The sequence below is a fragment of the Triticum aestivum genome, chromosome 3B (genome assembly GCF_018294505.1).
Source record: "Triticum aestivum cultivar Chinese Spring chromosome 3B, IWGSC CS RefSeq v2.1, whole genome shotgun sequence".
Classification (NCBI taxonomy): domain Eukaryota; kingdom Viridiplantae; phylum Streptophyta; class Magnoliopsida; order Poales; family Poaceae; genus Triticum; species Triticum aestivum.
In genome coordinates, this window is record NC_057801.1 from 252,392,742 (window position 1) to 252,410,921 (window position 18,180).

Consider the following 18,180-nt stretch of genomic DNA (forward strand, 5'->3'; position numbering starts at 1 on the left):
TCACAGTTATAAATATCCAAATGCATGCATATTTATAGATGCAACCCTTTCGAACGGGAGACGCATAGTGGTCACGCATACTGATGACTGAAGACACCTATAGCTAGCATGTTTCATCGGCACGAAGACCGGAACAAGCAAATGAAGGGGGAGGAGGAGATGTCATTTATGCTCACCCACGAACACAGGGGTGGAGCTCATCGAACACTAGACCCTTGCAGCGACGAAAAAACTGCACATTTAAATTGAAATATGAGTAACATAGCAATATTTTTTCATCAACCTAACTAAATATTTACAATAGGATGAGCGGGTTAGGGGGTTCCTCGGCATTGATGGAACCCTAAATAGCAAGTATCATCTGTGCAAGATACATGTGGCACTCGACGTTGAACACTAGATCCACGTCCCACAAGTGATGCCGGTGCCCGGCATCCCGCAACAATAGTTCTGGTGGCCGATGATGGTCGAACACCTTGGAAAATTTGTCTGGCATCAATTACAATGAGGATTAAAGCCAAGTTTTGAAAGTTCAAACAACCAAACCGACTTGAATCAGTTTGGGTGTTTCAAGTTTCAACACTGGGCTTCTAATCGCCATCGCAGAGGCTGCAAGACAAATTCACAATGGTGTTTGACTGCCATCGACACAGAGAACTTTTGCTGCAGGAAGCTGAAAGCCGGTGTCACTTGTGGGACGTGGATGTAGTGTTCGACACCGACAACCACATGTATCTCGCACCGACGATACTTGCTATTTAGGGTTCCATCGACACCGAGGAACCCCCTAACCCGCTCGTCCCCGGGCGCGCCCTCTGGTATGGGCGACGGCGTCGGGACCGACAGGACCCACTGGCTCCACTAAACTAAACTAAACTGACATAAACTAAGTCTAAAAAACAGAAAAAATTAAAACAACTCACCACGAGGAGGGGCGGGGCGGCGGCGGGGTAGGGCGTGATGTCTGCTAGAACTACGTCGGTATTTCCCCAAAGAGGAAGGGATGATGTAGTATAGCAATGATAGGTATTTCCCTCAATGATGAGACTAAGGTTATCGAACCAATAGGAGAACCTCCTCGCACCACGCAAACAGCACCTTCACACAAATAACAAATACTCACAACCAAGATAGGCAAATAACGTGAGATAAAAGAGGTAGATAGGATAAATAGATCGCGGAACAGATAAATTGCAGCAAGGTATTTTTGTATTTTTGGTTTAACAGATCTGAAAATAAATGCAAAGGAAAATAGATCGCAAAGGCAAATATGATGAAAAGAGACCCGGGGGCCGTAGGTTTCACTAGTGGCTTCTCTCGAGAAAAATAGCAAACGGTGGGAAAACAATTACTGTTGGGCAATTGATAGAACTTCAAGTAATCATGACGATATCCAGGCAATGAACATTATATAGGCATCACGTCCAAGATTAGTAGACAGACTCCTGCCTGCATCTACTACTGTTACTCCACACATCGACCGCTATCCAGCATGCATCTAGTGTATTAAGTTCATGGAGAAACGAAGTAATGCAGTAAGAACGATGACATGATGTAGACAAGATCTATTTATCTATTTATTTAGATATAGACCCCATCTTGTTATCCTTAGTAGCAACAATGCATACGTGTCGGTTCCCCTTCTATCACTGGGATCAAGCACCGTAAGATCGAACCCACTACAAAGCACCTCTTCCCATTGCAAGATAAATAGACCAAGTTGGCCAAACAAAACCCAAATATCAGAGAAGAAATACGAGGCTATAAGCAACCATGCATATAAGAGATCAAAGAAGACTCAAATAACTTTCATGGATAAAAACATAGATCTGGTCATAAACTCAAAGTTCATCGGATCCCAAGAAACACACCACAAAAAGGCTTACATCATATGGATCTCCAAGAGACCATTGTATTGATAATCAAGAGAGAGAGAGAGAGAGAGAGAGGAAACCATCTAGCTACTACCTACAGACCCGTAGGTCTACAAAGAACTACTCACGCATCATCGGAGAGGCATCAATGGAAGTGGTGGACCCCTCCGTGATGGTGTCTAGATTGGATCTGGTGGCTCTGGACTCCGCGGCGGCTGGAATTGATTTTCGTTCACTCCCCTAGGGTTTCTGTAATATTGGGGTATTTATAGAGAAAAGAGGCGGTTCAGGGGGCACCCGAGGTGGGCACAACCCAGCAAGGCACGCTTGGGCCTCCTGGCGCGCCCTAGTGGGTGCTGCTCCCCTCGAGGCACCCCAGGTGCTTCCTTGGCCCACTGGATGTATTCTGGCCAAAAAAAATCCTCAAGAAGTTTCGCTGCGTTTGGACTCTGTATGGTATTGATTTCATGCGATGTAAAAAACATGCGGAAAAAAGCAACTGGCACTGGGCACTATGTCAATAGGTTAGTACCAAAAAATGATATAAAATGACTATAAATGATTGTAAAACATCCAAGAATTATAATATAACAGCATTGAACAATAAAAAATTATAGATACGTTGGGGACGTATCAGCATCCCCAAGCTTAATTCCTGCTCGTCCTTGAGTAGGTAAATGATAAAAACAGAATTTTGATGTGGAATGCTGCCTAACATGTTCATCACATTTCTTTTCTTTATAGCATGGACATATGGACTTTTATATGATTCAAAGCAATAGTCTAGTTTTGACATGAAGACTTTAATACTCAAGTATACTGATAACCACAAGTGTAGGGGATCGCAACAGCTTTCGAGGGTAAGTATTCAACCCAATTTATTGATTCGACACAAGGGGAGCCAAGAATATTCTTGATTATTAGCAGTTGAGTGTCAATTCAACCACACCTGGATAACTTAGTACTGCAACCAAAGTATTAGTAGCAAAGTAGTATGATAATAAAATAACGGTGTAGCAAAAGTAATGTTTTGGGTTTGTAGTAGTGTAACAATAGCAATGAAAAGTAAATAAGCAAAGAACCAATATGTGAAAGCTCGTGGGCAATGGATCAGTGATGGATAATTATGTCGGATGCGATTCCTCATGTAATTGCAATAACATAGGGGTGACACAGAACTAGCTCCAGTTCAATCAATGTAATGTAGGCATGTAATGCCGTAATAGTCATATGTGCTTAATGGAAAAGAACTTGCGTGACATCTTTTGTCTACCCTCCCGTGGCAGCGGGGTCCTAACGGAAACTAAGGGATATTAAGACCTCCTTTTAATAGAGAACCAGAACAAAGCATTAGCACATAGTGAATACATGAACTCCTCAAACTACAGTCATCACACTACAAAAAAAATACACTTCCGTGATGATACGTGTTTGTCACAGTAGGTCGCGTTTTTTGTCATGCATGTACATCCATGACAAATTTATGACAGAATCAAGATAGTCATACCTGTGCTGTCGTAGAAGTGTTCGATGACATTACCAAAATTATCATCACGGAAGTGTCCACTTCCATGACGATAAATCGCGCGTCACAGAACTGCTTTCGTCAAGGGTGACCGACACGTGGCATCCACCGTAACGGAACGCCGTTAAGCTATCGGGTCAGGTTTTGGATCCGATAACCCGTTAACAGCCCCGACCAATGGGGATTTTCCACGTGTAAAATCATCATTGGCTGGAGGAAACACGTGTCGGCTCACCGTTGGGACAGATGTCATCCACTCATTGGACAGAAGGCGCCTATGATACGTCGACACGTGGCACGGCCCAACAGAGGCCCATTCCTGTGAAAAGGCCGGCCCGTTTGACTTGGTCAAAAGGTGGCGGGCCGGCCCATGGAAAGCTTGTTAACGACCTGTTCGCATATAGCCCATTTACAGCCCGCTAACCCAAGGCCCGTTACGCCCTATCCGAATTAGGCCCAGTAGCGTCATCTGGGCCATCCAATATGATTCCAGCCCGTTTTCACTTCTGGCCCATGTATGGCCCATGACGTCTTTCGGCCCATATGAGGCCCTATGTAACTCTTGGCCTATTAACGGCCCGTGGTGAAACTGGCCCGCAATGAACAGTGTATCACTTTACACCCACTAACGGCCCGTGGTGAAACTGGCCCGTAATGAACAGTATATCACTTTATACCATTAAGGGCCCGTTATTCAGTTGGGCCGTTTCCAGCAAATGTTATCTTTCGGCCTTCTCAGAGCCCATTTATTCTTGGGCTCATTTCCAGCATTCGTTTACTTACGGCCCGTTACTGTCATTTTCTGCTTGTGGGCCAAATTCAGCCCGTGGTTACATCGGCCCGTTTGTGGTCCGTTAATACGTTGGGCCGTTTTCATAGCGTCATCAAATACGGCCTATTAACGATGGCCCGTTATGGTCATACGGCCCGTATAAGGCCCATTGATGATACGGCCCGTAGAAGGCCCATTGTTTCTACGGCCCGTAGAAGGCCCATTGTTTCTACGGCCCGTAGAAGGCCCATTGTTTCTACGGCCCGTAGAAGGCCCATTGTTTCTACGGCCCGTAGAAGGCCTACTGTTTCTACGGCCCGTAGAAGGCCCACTGTTTCTACGGCCCGTAGGAGGCCCAGTGTCACTACAGTAAATATTAGCCCATGGTTATTGTGGCCTAGTTTTAAAAAGAACTGCACTGACTACAAGCAAACAAATAAACAAGACAACAAGGAAATAAATAAGCAAGCAACTTATGCTAGGCTATCACGGCTGTTACACATATTACATCCACTGGGCATCAAAGTTCGCCACCAGTGCAAATATAGGGAACAAAGCAGCATATCATATACACTGGTTGTCAAAGTTGGCGACCAGCGCAAATAAACGCCGCAGCAAAACAAATCCAGAACTGAAACCACTTCAGAAGATCTCAAGAAACAATATCCTGGGTACCCATAATGCTGGCAAGATGCTTAGCAAGCTTATTAACTTTCTCTTGTTTGGCGCTTAAATCCTCCAGCGCTTGCTGTTGCACCAGAAAATATGCATCTGAATTCTGCAGGGACTTCCTCAGTCCTTCAGCTTCCTGTCGCAGCACATCTGATCGATGTCTTTCAACTTGAAGTTGAGACTCAAGAAGACGAACTGATTCAGGCAGCGAGTTCGAAGAGCTTGTGCCAGCAGTAGTGGCCAGTAACTCGAACACTACATCAAGACAGGACTTTTGGGTTCCCTCACTGTCGTCAAGATAGTTTTTATCAGCTTTCTTGGAGACCAACAGGGATGTCTCACTATCTTGAACCTTATCTGCATTACTTCCTTTACCATTGGATAACGCGGTACTGTTCTCCAATATTTTGTCCGCATTCTAAAAGAGAAACAAGCAGACACATCACATGTTTACCATGTTGTATATGAAACTCATTTTGGTAAATGAGTTCAGTAGTAAAGTGGACAGGATAACAGCATGAAACAAACATATATCTATGTGCCATGGTCACTTTATGGTCTATATCATTCTAGTTTTTGTTGCCAAATCAAGATAGAGACACAGTTCAAATAATATTTGTTCAAGACAAAGCAGAATAGACAGAATATAAGTGTGGGTAACTATAGAGCAATAACAACACTTGTAATGTGCATGACATGAGAACATAACTGTTTATTCAATTGAAACTGAAATCAACATAGAGCAGGTTACAACAGCAAACCAGTTAAAGAAACAGGTTTAAAACATACCTGTTGCGCCATTGGAGTTTCAATTCCATCCTTCAAATTTGAAAATAGTTGGTATGAGTAAATACAGTAATGCAAGAGCAAAGGAGTATGAACCATAGCTACAGAACCTGACCTGAGAACAAATCTTCTTCTCCTTTAAGCGTTGAGTTGGGATTCGGAGTGGTGGTCCTCGTGCTTTGGGCACTGCAGTTCCCTTACTAACCGCTCGTGTTTGGGTGCTCTGTGGTGGAGACGGTGCTGTGTCAACTGGAACTGGGTTACTATCTGCCGGGGTTGGGGTTAAAAGGGGTGTAGCTGGTTCTCTGTCCAACTGGGTAGGGGTACAATCTGCGAGAGTCTGGGTTATGTGTGGTGGATCTGGTCCTTGGGCAAGTACAACCGTGGTTCTATCTGCATCAACTGGTAGCACTATCTTTTCTGAAGACCGTGTTGTTACTCCCTTAGATACTGCCATCACGCTCTCCAATTCAAATGGCTGATAAACAAGAAAAGTAATTGAAAGTATAGACATTGTATGATAGACAGGTGCAATGGATAGTGGGGAATAAAAGAGGGCATGAAATAATTCATATTTATGTTGTCTAACCAAACAGGATAGCATGACACAATTTCACATATATGATGGCTAACTAAACAGGATAGCATGACACAATTTCACATTATGATGGCTAACTAAAAAAGATGGAAAGACATAGTTCAAAATATGAGACTATGTAAACAGGATGACATGACATAACTATATAATGTGTTTATTAAATAGGTTGGCATGCCATAATTCACATACATTCATGGATAGAATGCCATAATTCTAAATATGATGACTGTAAACACTAAACAGGATGAGATGATATAACTATATGATGTCTTTATTAAATGGGTTGCCATGCCATAATTCAGATAGATGATGTGTATGTACTATGTAAACATGATGGCATGATATAATTCAAATATATGATTTATATAGTAAGCAAGTAAGCAGATGGCAATCTATATATGATGTAAAAACTAAGCAATGCAAGACAACATGCATGACATGGGTAATATAACCCTGCCAAGTTTGAGCATAGACCTCAGGGGGGAAATAGGACTGGTCATCAGTCTCTGAATCCTCCTCTGAGGAGCTCTCTGTAGCCAGCAAGATGTCTGCTTCAGCAGGTAGCATTGTCTGCTCTGAATACCTTGTTTTCACTCCAGATACTTCCATCACCGCTTCAAATGGCTGATGCACAGGAAGAGTAGTTGAATATACAAACGTTGTCGACAAATGGAACACGTAATACAAAAAAATGATAGCATGATATAATTCACATACATGATGATTGGCTAAACAGCATGGCATTGCATAATTCACATATATAATGCCTTTGCAACAAGATAGCATTGTATAATTCACATATATAATGTCTTGCAACAAGATGGCAATGCATAATTCACATATATGGTAATTAGACACTGAACAGGTGGCATTCACACAAAGCATGTCTAAACTAATCAAATGGCATAGCAATGCGAGACACCATACGCACGATATGAGCAACATAACCCTGCCAAGTTAGAGCATACACCTCGGGGGGGGGGGAATAGGACTGGTCATCTGTCTCTGAATCCTCCTCTGAGGAGCTATCCGTAACCAGCGAGATATGCGCTTCGTCAGATAGCATAGTCTGCTCAGAAGACCTTGTTTTCACTCCAGAATTTGCCATCACCGTGTCAAATGGCTGATGCACACGAAGAGCAGTTGAATGTACTAACATTGTTGACGAATGTAATATGTAACGAAAAAAAAGATGGCCTGATATAATTTACATATAAGATGACTGGCTAAGCAGGATGGCATTGCAAAATTCACATATATGATGCCTGGCTAAACAAGGTGGCGTTGCATAATTCACATAAACGATGAATAAACTAAACAGATGGCATTCGCACAAAGGATGTCTAAACTAAGCAGATGACATATTTGATGTATAAAGTAAGCAATGCAAGACACCATATGCATGATATAACCAACATCAGCATGCCAAGTTAGAGCGAAGACCTCAGGGGGTAAATAGGAGTTATCTTCTCCTTCTGAATCCCCCTCAGAACAGATATCTTCCTCTCGATTACAATCCGAAATGCGTGGAGGGGGGCTGCCTTTGCGCCTACCATGGAGCGACGTCTACATGAAATTATATTGCCACGCAAGGCTCGTCTCTTTTGCTCTACATGTTCAGTTCCATTGTTCACGATAACTGTCATGCATAGGAATACAACATAGTGAGATTATGTAAGGAGTGCATGCAGAAATCCAGAGTGATGGTAGCAACCTGTGGATAGACCCAAAACCAATAATAACAGGCAGGTAATGGCTTCAGTTAATAAATACAGATAATGGCTTCTTTACTGTTTGTTTCCCACCCAACATGAAACTCATAGTAGACACCGGAGATTAACCAGATACTAGATAGATACTATTGATAGCGGCCCCGATATGTACCCTACAACCATTTAAAAACTCAAGTTTGACCATTAGTTTGGAGATGACTCAGAGTCTAATTGGTGAACATGACAATAAAGTAGCATGTCATATTAAGCGATGCATAACGTAAGCAGACACGAAAGAGTGCGACCTCTCTTGCGGACCCGTCCTCGAGGTCATCTGCTCGGTTGATGATGGTAATGCAGTTTTCATGGCTGCCAACGGCGGGGAATAAGATCTGAGGCGGCGAAAGACAGTCTGGAGGCCGGATCCCTGCTCTACTGGACCCTTCTGTCATTGGAGCAGCTGAGCTGGGGTGGACGACGGCGCAGCAGGACCGGGACAAACCACACAAGGTTTTCTTTGACAACTATCTGTAAGAGAAGAAATTCTGTAAGGGCTCGTTTGAATTGGAGGATTCCAACAATGCAGGGATAGGAAATAGACAGGAATAGGATAGGAATGCACGTGCAAAACAGAGAATTTAAAAACACAGGATTTCTGCCAATCTGGTTGTTTGATTCACAACAATTGGAAGATCACAGGATGCAAAGAAGCATGGTGAGATTAAGTCAAACCACAAGAAAATGTACGGTTATAATGCTATTATGCTACTATCTCTTAGTCTTGTGCTTCATGAATAGGAATTTGAAAAGGAGGACAAGTGAAAATTAAAATTCCTACGTTTTTTCTTTCAAGGAGACACTAAAGGAACAAATCCGTGTGCTCAGTGGACAATATATATAACATGTAGAGTAAAAAAGAGATGCAACAAGTGTACAACCTCTTTGGCGAAGCCATGTCGATCTCAGCGTGATTGGGTTGGCCGGTGAGGATGCTCCGGCTGACTTTGCTGTCGGAGGAGGGGAAGAAGATCTTAGGCGTCTGGAGATGGAGCCGGAGGTACTGCTCCGCTGTGATGGAGGGTTTCGTCGTTGGAGCAGCTCCGGTGAGTTGTACGACGCCGAGGCTGAAGCAGGACAAGAGAGACAACGAACAACGTTAACCTGAGTGGAATTCTAATAGCATATCCAATACATGACGTAAAATACATAACCACAAAGTGCTAGATGTAAAATACATCAGCCGCTCATCTCTGAACTTACTGTCGAAACTGAACTTAACTGTCGAAACTGAACCTAACTGTCGAAACTGAATTTTGCTGTCGAAACTGAATTTTGCTGTCGAAACTGAACGCACTAGCAAGGTGAGGCTACATGTCAGTCGATTTTGCAGCCGTTGGATACGAAATCAAGGGCCTGTGGTTCATCTTCAACCTCCACTCCCCCTGAGCTGCCAGCCACCACCGTCCAAACAGCAGCCCCCCGCCGCCCGCGGCTGGCGGTGCGCCGCCCCGCCCACCCCGAAAACACTCCTCGCCGCCGGTCCGCCGCCGCCCTGGCCATCCCTATAGCCCCCCCCCCCCGTGCCGAGCTTTTTCTCCGGCGATCCCCACGCCACCGCCCCGCCAACGCCCCGCCATCGCCGGCGACCACCGCCCCCATCCTGAACCCTAAGATAGATAGTGGGGTACCTCTCCGGCGAGCCCCCCTCCCCGCTGCGGCTGGTTCTTACTTCACCCCTGCGAGCCCACCCCTTGGAAATTGACTGACCCAAAAGTCGATTCAGTCGACTGAAGTGTAGCCAAATCGAAGCAGCATCGCAAGCAAGAGCAAGAGCGAGAGCAGCAGCGCGAGCAAGAGCAATAGCAAGAGCAGACCAGGCAGGGGACACAGAGCAAGAGCAGAGCAGCAGCGCGAGCGAGAGCTAAAGCAGCAGCAGCTCCTACTAATGTGGATGTCACCACCGAGGGAGCGACGCCGTGGAGGAAGTGGTCGGCGACGCCGCCGTGGATGGAGCCACGCCTTGTTGGCTCGGGACCGAGCGCCGGCAGCACCATGAGATTGAATCAAGAAGAAAATGCGGCGATTAGTGTACAACCTCTTTGGAGGCGCCGATTAGGCCGCAGCTTCATCCGAGGAAACGGTGATGATGATGCTCTTCCGGTGGTGCAGGTGAAGACGGCGGTGTGGGAATGGAGGTGGCGCGAAAGACGAGGGGAACGTCGGGGCAGCTCCTTGGAGGTGGAGGACGGGGTGGCTGAACCGGCGGGACGATGAGATCGACGACGGATCGTCATCCGGTATGGTGGATGAGGGACGTCGAGGTGTTGCTGTGGACGACGTCGTCGGGGAAGAAGCTCCGGCTGGGTGGCGGACGGAGTAGGGTGTGGGGTTTCGTCGCGGGTTTTCGCGGCCTCGATGTACGAATGGGTGGGCGGATGGGATGGCAGTAGGGAACCATGTCTTAGAGACGCGCTTGTCCGAAATGTGGGGTAAGCTACGAAAGTACCCCCCACCGATTTGAGGCGGTTCTTTCGGTTCAGGGGTACCACGGGCATTTCGCGTGTCGGTATTTCACAGGAGGTGGGAGTTTTCGTGCGCATTGTAATTTCGGAATAGCAACGCGCGGGTTGAGATGGAGGGAGTTGTCAGAGCACAAGACAAAGATATATCTTAAATATTTCGGGCTAACAAGGCGCGGGTTGAAATTTCCGGACAAGCCTAACGTGTACTGTACCAAATCAATGCGCACTACAAATGTCATTCAAAACTTTGAATTCATGTTATGTTCAATTAAAATATTTTGCTACGTGTATAATGCATGCAACCTACTACTCAAATGAACGTTTTAGTGCATTCCAAACGTATATACTACCGCTTCAATATGAACTAAATTTGAATAAGATCTACAGTAATGATTGTTGTGAAGTCAAAGCATTTGAATTCGTTTCTCTGTTTTAATAAGATCTACAATCATCATTATTGTCAAGTTAAACCATCATTTGTGTATTATTTTCATAGCACACCACATGATCAGTATCGAGTTACATATGAACTATGTGTACTACATGAACTCGAACTAGATTTTTTGAATCCAATTTATTTTGATTTCAAATCACATTACATTTCTAGCTCTAGCTAGATCTTCAAAATCTAAACCATGTCTCATATGTATAATGTGTTTATCACATTATGTATGGTGCCCCGCCCCCTACGCCTACATGTATTTAGATGTGAGTTGCAAACACCACACATTACCAAAAATTCAAATAAAATGTGAGAATGTTCGATATTTAGTTGTAAGCTGCAAACGCCGCACATTATCACAAATTCAAATAAAATGTGAGATTGTTTGATGTATAGTATGGTTTAGATTGTTCGGCATTTAGCTGTGAGTTGCAAACGCCATGCATTATCACATTATGGTATAACATGTGCACAACACGTGTATCACCGCTATATTCATGCATGCAATGTTTAAAACACTATGATCCCCTATTCAAATATATGAATCCGCTTTCATATCAAACTATGTTCTTTGTTAGTCTCTTACACCCACACAGTCCTCTAACCTTTGTAGCTACCACTAACTTTCTCTCGTGCATGCACACGCCCTCCTCGCCCTCCCCCTCCCTCGGCATTCTATCCACTGGGCACATTCATTTTTTCCTTTAGGTCATTCTCCCAGAGTCTCCACAACTCCTTTCCGACACACACCGATCGATAAACCTCTCCAGCGATGCCTGCCTACAGCATACACACACAGCTTCAATCTCCTCCTTTATGTGTCCTTGCCTCGTGTCTCTCATATGGTCAGACACACGTGTAAACTCTCACCCCTCTTTTAATCGATCTCACAACCGCACACTCCTCCCCCTATCCAGCTAGTAGTTGGGCCTCTCGCACCACCTCCTAGCTCCATTCTCTCTGTCTATCCATCTCGCTGGGCCTTATTTGCCTCTAACAAATGGACGTACACCGACCGATCTCTCGCTATACATATAGCCAGCTAGGTCCTTATAACTCGTTTTTACCCACACATCGATCGATCTACCTCATTAGTTGTGTCTCTCCCTTCCTCCGACAAACAACAATTGATCTATCGATCTAGTTAGGTTTGCTTACCAAACACATGGTTCCCCTTCATCATCCATGGATGCGTCCCGACAGATCTATCACGCACTGGCACACACAGAAACACATCCCCACTCTTATTGATAACATTGCAGTTCCACCCTCAGTTTGTCTAGTAGGCCTCTCCCAACATCTCCGAGAAGCAACTCCATCACCCATCCAGCACTCTACCCCTCTCCCTCCCTCTCCCTCCCTCTCTCTCTCCTCTCTCTCTCCGTCCCATCATATTTCCCGTCCTTCAGTTATGTATGGATGTCGACCGATCTCCCTCATGACATAGCTGGGTCTCTCCTTCTCAACACATATACGAGTCATTCTACCTCTATAGTTAGGCCTCTGACTACCCCTCCCCCACCCCTCCCCCACCCCACACCGATACATCAAGTGCTCTAGTCATGTCTCCCTGCCACACACAAACTTGACATGTGCCCTCTAACGTTCCGGTAGGCCAGTCGACCTATATCTTTGACTTGCACACACACACGCAATTTCGACGGCTCTCTTCATCGATCTCGTACCCACCCGTACTTGATCCTCTCTTTGACTCTATCAATAGCTATGACCCCCCCTCTCTTCTCGTGGATTGCCCGGCCCTCTATGTATGATATGGATAGGCCTCCATTTCACACACATTGCATGCAAAATTTTGTTTGAGATGTCATCGACACATATTCCCACAAATAATTCACGAAATCAACCCCCACCCCACCCCCACCCCTACCACAAAACAAAAAACACTCACGAACGCGGTTTGTATCTCTCACACCCACCCACATAGGTGGGGGACGTGCACGAAGAGAAGAGATGCATGCATGGCGCACGTACTCCCGTCTTTTTCCCAACCACACCCGCGCGGGTACACGGTGGAGCTCATTTCTGTATGAAAAAAGCAGTCCACGTGGTAATTTGGCACGTGTACTGATTGTCCACTTGGTGGAGGGAGGATCGTCTACCACGGGTGAACAAACAAATTGCAACTTGACGCGTTATGTTAAATTAAAAAAAGAGGCAAACCATGTGGGGCCTACCTTAGAGGAAAGGCTCTATACACTGGAGTACTTTTGACGTGTCCCGTCGATGTCAACTCGCAGAACGAGGAGAAGCTTGCTTAGTACACCGTCTCCCCCGCCCACGGGCGCGGTGGCTCGCAGGATGAGGTGAAGCTTGCTCCTCCCTCGCCCATGCACGTGGTGGCTCACAGGACGAGGAGAAAAATTTACTACTCCCTCCGTTTACTCATCGTCCCTACTACCTTGGTTATAGAGATTATATCATATTGTTTGGAATATATATGTCCTTAGTAGATTTCAATGTGAACTACTAGTACATACTCCAAACACTAATGTATATAGACGTATTTTAGAGTATACATTCACTCATTTTGCTCCATATGTAGTAGCACTCTCCCTCGCCCCTCGACCCTCACCCACGTGGTGGACGTGCAGCAATTCATTCGGTCTCATATAGCCAGAACGATATATACTGCACTACCATTATTGCTCGACTTCCCGAAGAGGCGAAGAGCCAATCGCAAGGTTAATATTTTGGAGATGCCAAGCGCAAGGTTATAGGAGAACGAGTAGTAGGTGCCGCGTCATTTATAAATAATTTTTTTTCTTCAGTGGCACGTATGCAATATGCTAGGTTCACATGGAGAGAAAAGGAAACCGCTCCACTATATACATAGTCAGGACGACGAACCTACACGGTTGCTTGCTGGGGTTGCTCTCTTCACACTCTCTCGCACAAAACGACTATGGCCACATCTCTAACATCCCGGCAGATCACGTCGGCTTGGGGAAGGGGTGGATGCTTAGTGTAGATGCGGTGTCCGTCGCCGACGGCGAAAACCCACTATCGACACGTCCCGATCAGGGGTCCCCGTCATTCTCTCTCACAAAGCCGGTGAGGTTGCCTTCATCCCTTGCTCACTACCGCGACATGGGCAGTTGCCGCCTCCCGCCGCCCTCCTCAAGGTCGAGCTACGTCCCTCAGGTACAACTCCCTTTACAACCGGCTTGCACCACTGCTCCAGCTGCCCACATCACTCCTTGTGGATATTTCTCTACTTCTTTGCCCCGCACATACCTGATACCTCTACTGGCTTCTACGTACTGTATTTGTGATGATTTTATGTCTCATCAACTAGCCCTAGTAATCTTATTCTAATCACACTTCTTCAATTTCTTTGCCACAGGGATGCTCATCTCGATTTTGGTGAAACTGCACAAAATGATCCGATGGTCAAAAGGTTGCAAACTTCATTTATTAGGAAGCTCGAATGTTGCCAGCAAATTGAAGCCTGGTCAGGGTTCACGATTCAAGGGCTAGCGACTGCATGGATCATTTTTTTTCTTTAGTTGCCTCTATTCCAAAATAAGTGTCAACTTTAGTAGTAGTACAACTTTGTACTAAAGTTTGCACAAAGTTGAGACACTTATTTTGGAACGGAGGGAGTACATATTTGCTATGATCTGTCCATCATTGAGATGCAATAGCATGCATGTTAGTCTCCTTTGTATTTGATGAAATGTTGCAACGGGCAACCTTGGACGCAAGATACATGTAACAGGAGCTGGAAGCTTCATAGCATTGTACAAATTTATCTCGCTGATAAATTACAGTACGTACTAGTACTATACTAGTACTTCCTCCATTCCTAAATATAAGTCTGTGTAGAGATTTCACCATTAACCACATGCGGATGTATATAGATGCATTTTAAGTGTAGATTCATTCATTTTGTTCCATATGTAGTTCACCTAGTGGAATCTCTACAAAGAATTATCTACTAGTAATAGCTAGCCCCCACTACTAGGAATTCTCTATCCTCTCCTTGAGCCACATCATCAAAATTGACGTAGCCGTTAGATGAAGTAAATCAGTCATAATAGCCGTCTGATCTAGATGTTGAGAGGCTCAGCACTAAGCCACATGCAAGCATGCAGAAATACCGTGGCACATGCATGTGAGTGGGTTTTAAATCACATCAACATGTCTGCTGAAAGTGTGTTATATCGACTAGAGGGGGGTGAATAGGCGATTTTTATGAATTCTTCACTGAGGAATTTGTTGGTGAGGAAATTCCTTAGCGAAGAACTACTTGCAGCGGAATAAGTACTCAGAGGTAAACATAACAGGATACAAGCATGGTCATCATGATGAAATGAAGACAAGCACAGAGTACAGAAAGCGTAAACACAGGATAACAAGGTGAAGACAAACAGACTGAAGAAATTGAACTGAGGAATTTGTGAAAGTCTTCAGTCAAAGTCTTCAAGCACAGATATGAACAACATTCAACACAGTAATGAGGAATGGAAGGGTTGAGGAAATAGAACCAGTTAGTTGGTGAAGACAGTGATTTGGTAAACCAGTTCCAACTGCTGTGTCAGTTGTACGTCTGGTTGGAGCGGCTGAGTATTTAAACTCGAGGACACGCAGTCCCGGACACCCAGTCTCTGAGCCGAAACTCAGGACACCCAGTCCTCACCGTATTCTCCTTGAACTAAGACCACGCAGGCCTCGTCCAATCACTCGTGGTAAGTCTTCAGGTGACTTCCAAACCTTCACAGACTTGGTCACTCGGCAATCCACAATTCCTCTTGGATGCTCTAGACCTTGGCGCCTAACCGCCTGGAAGAAGCACAGTCTTCAAAGGTAATAAGCGTCGGATCCACGCGGGATCAATTTCTTCGGTGATGCTCAATCACTTTGGGTTTGTGGGGGTTTGGTTTTGGGATTTTCCTCACTTGATGATTTTCGCTCAAAGTCCTCGGAGGATGGGTTGCTCTCAAATGACAAGTGTCAAGTTCTCTCGGACCAGCCAACCAGCCAGTGGTTGTAGGGGGCGGCTATTTATAGCCTAGGGAGCAGCCCGACATGATCAGACATAAATGCCCTTCAATGATATGACCGTTAGGTGGATAAGATATTTGGACAGCCGGCGCGTAGCACAGCAACGGTCGGAAATTTGACTCTCAAATTCCTCAGGTCTATCATGTTCCTCACTGTGTAGGCAATTCGCACTGGCGAATTCCTAACTCCTCAGTCATAGCAAAGTCCTCAGTGACCAGAAGAACCGCGTCTCTGTCACTGAAGAAAATGACTGAACTGTGTGAGATTTCCAATGGCTTCACTCGAAGGGATTGGTAGGTGTAGGATTTTGAGTTGAGCATCACATGGAAATTTTTCCTTAGTATTTCCTCGACCCCCTTTAACTATACGGTGTTTCCTATGACTCAAGAAAGAGAAAATGAAACTACCAAAGCAAAGTCTTCACGCTTCATGTTCCTCGAATGAATACCAAGTCTTCAAGGTCACACCAATTTCTTCACTTTCAAAGTCTTCAGAAAGTCTTCAGAATATCAAAGTCTTCAGTCGAAGAACTTCATTTTCAGGGGTCGACTTTCTCTGTAAATATCAAACTCCTCATAGACTTATAGACCTGTGTACACTTACAAACGCATCAGTCCCTTAACCTATAAGTCTTCAATACACCAAAATCACTAAGGGGCACTAGATGCACTTACAATCGCCCCCTTTTTGGTGATTGATGACAACATAGGTTAAGTTTTCAACGGGGACAAATATATGAAGTGTAAATACTGATACTGAGGAATTTGATTGCAAGATATAGAAGAACTCCCCCTGAATATGTGCATAGTGAGGAATTTGCTTTTGAAGCAATGCACATTTGAAGAATTGAATCATGGAGATCTCCCCCTATATCTTGTAATTCATACACGCATTTGATATATAATATGAAGAATTTGAAATGCATGATGAAATATGGTGCCTGATGAAATTCAGCATGCATGCAATAATATTAATGAGGAATAAGCATGCAGAATAACACATCAAAAGTATCAGAGCACAGTGCATCAAACGTATCAGAGCATCATGCACTGTCCAAAAGTATCAGGGCACCATCGGATTTAAGATTACAACTCGATCCAATAAAAAGTTTCGGAAGAACGAGAGTTGTAACTTAAGAAAAACGCCCATAATATAAACCCGCTTGAAGACTAACTCAGATTTCTCCCCCTTTGTCATCAAATGACCAAAATGATCGAAACTGAGGACTAACGCCCCTGAAGAATTTCAAGTCGATGGAGGAGCGCCAGCATTGTCGGGGTTGTTTGTTGAAGTAGGGCCTGCCGCAGTGTTGTCCAAATCTTCATGCTCATCAGTTGCACGCGATGAAGAATAAGAGCTGGCCACCAGATCAGGAACTTTGACTCTCTTGAATTTCTTTGGAGGTGGTGCAGACCAGTCAAATGCTTCCTGGAGACCCATAGTATTTAGTTCTTCCGTGCTATATACATGAGTGAGAACAGCCCAGGTGCGGTTGAGGGTTTCATGAAGGTGATAATGATTTTTCTTCACAGCATTATGGGTTGAGGTCATGTTGTGAAGAATAGCAGCAAACTGACGCTTCACCCATTTGTGATTGCGATCAACCTTCTGATGAAGACTGAGGAGTAACTCACGGTCAGTCACCACCTTGGGTGCTGTGGCTTGAGGCTTTTGCTTGGCTGAGTATTTGCGGCAGTGTCATGTGTGGTAGAATCGTCATTGGTAGAGTAAGATGTAGCCAGACGAAATTGACCATCCAATGGACGAGTGCCTTCATCGATCACAGCAGCTGCCTTGCCTTTATCATCAGATGATGAGACTGGTCGCTTGAGGACTTCAATGGGAGGCAAGTAGCTACCATGGTTCAGAGTGTCAGCCTTGTAATTCAGTGAAGATCTTGCCCTTATGAATCTCATAATCCAAGGCGCATAGGGCTTCAGCTCGAAAGGTGACATAGCAACATTAGCCAGAGTCCTCATGAAGAAATCATGGAAGTTGACGGGAACGCCATGAATGATGTTGAAAAGCATGTTCTTCATGATGCCAACGACATCTTCATCATTTGAGTCGTGGCCTTTGATTGGACTCATTGTCTTCGTCAGGATTCGATAGACAGTCCGGGGCACATAGAGCAAGTCCTTGACGAGGAATTTGGTTCGTGGGGCCTGCCCTGGCTTCAAAGGCTTCACGAGCACTTGCATATAATGATTCGTCAGTTCAGGGTCATTGTAGATGCAATGTGCACTGTCATG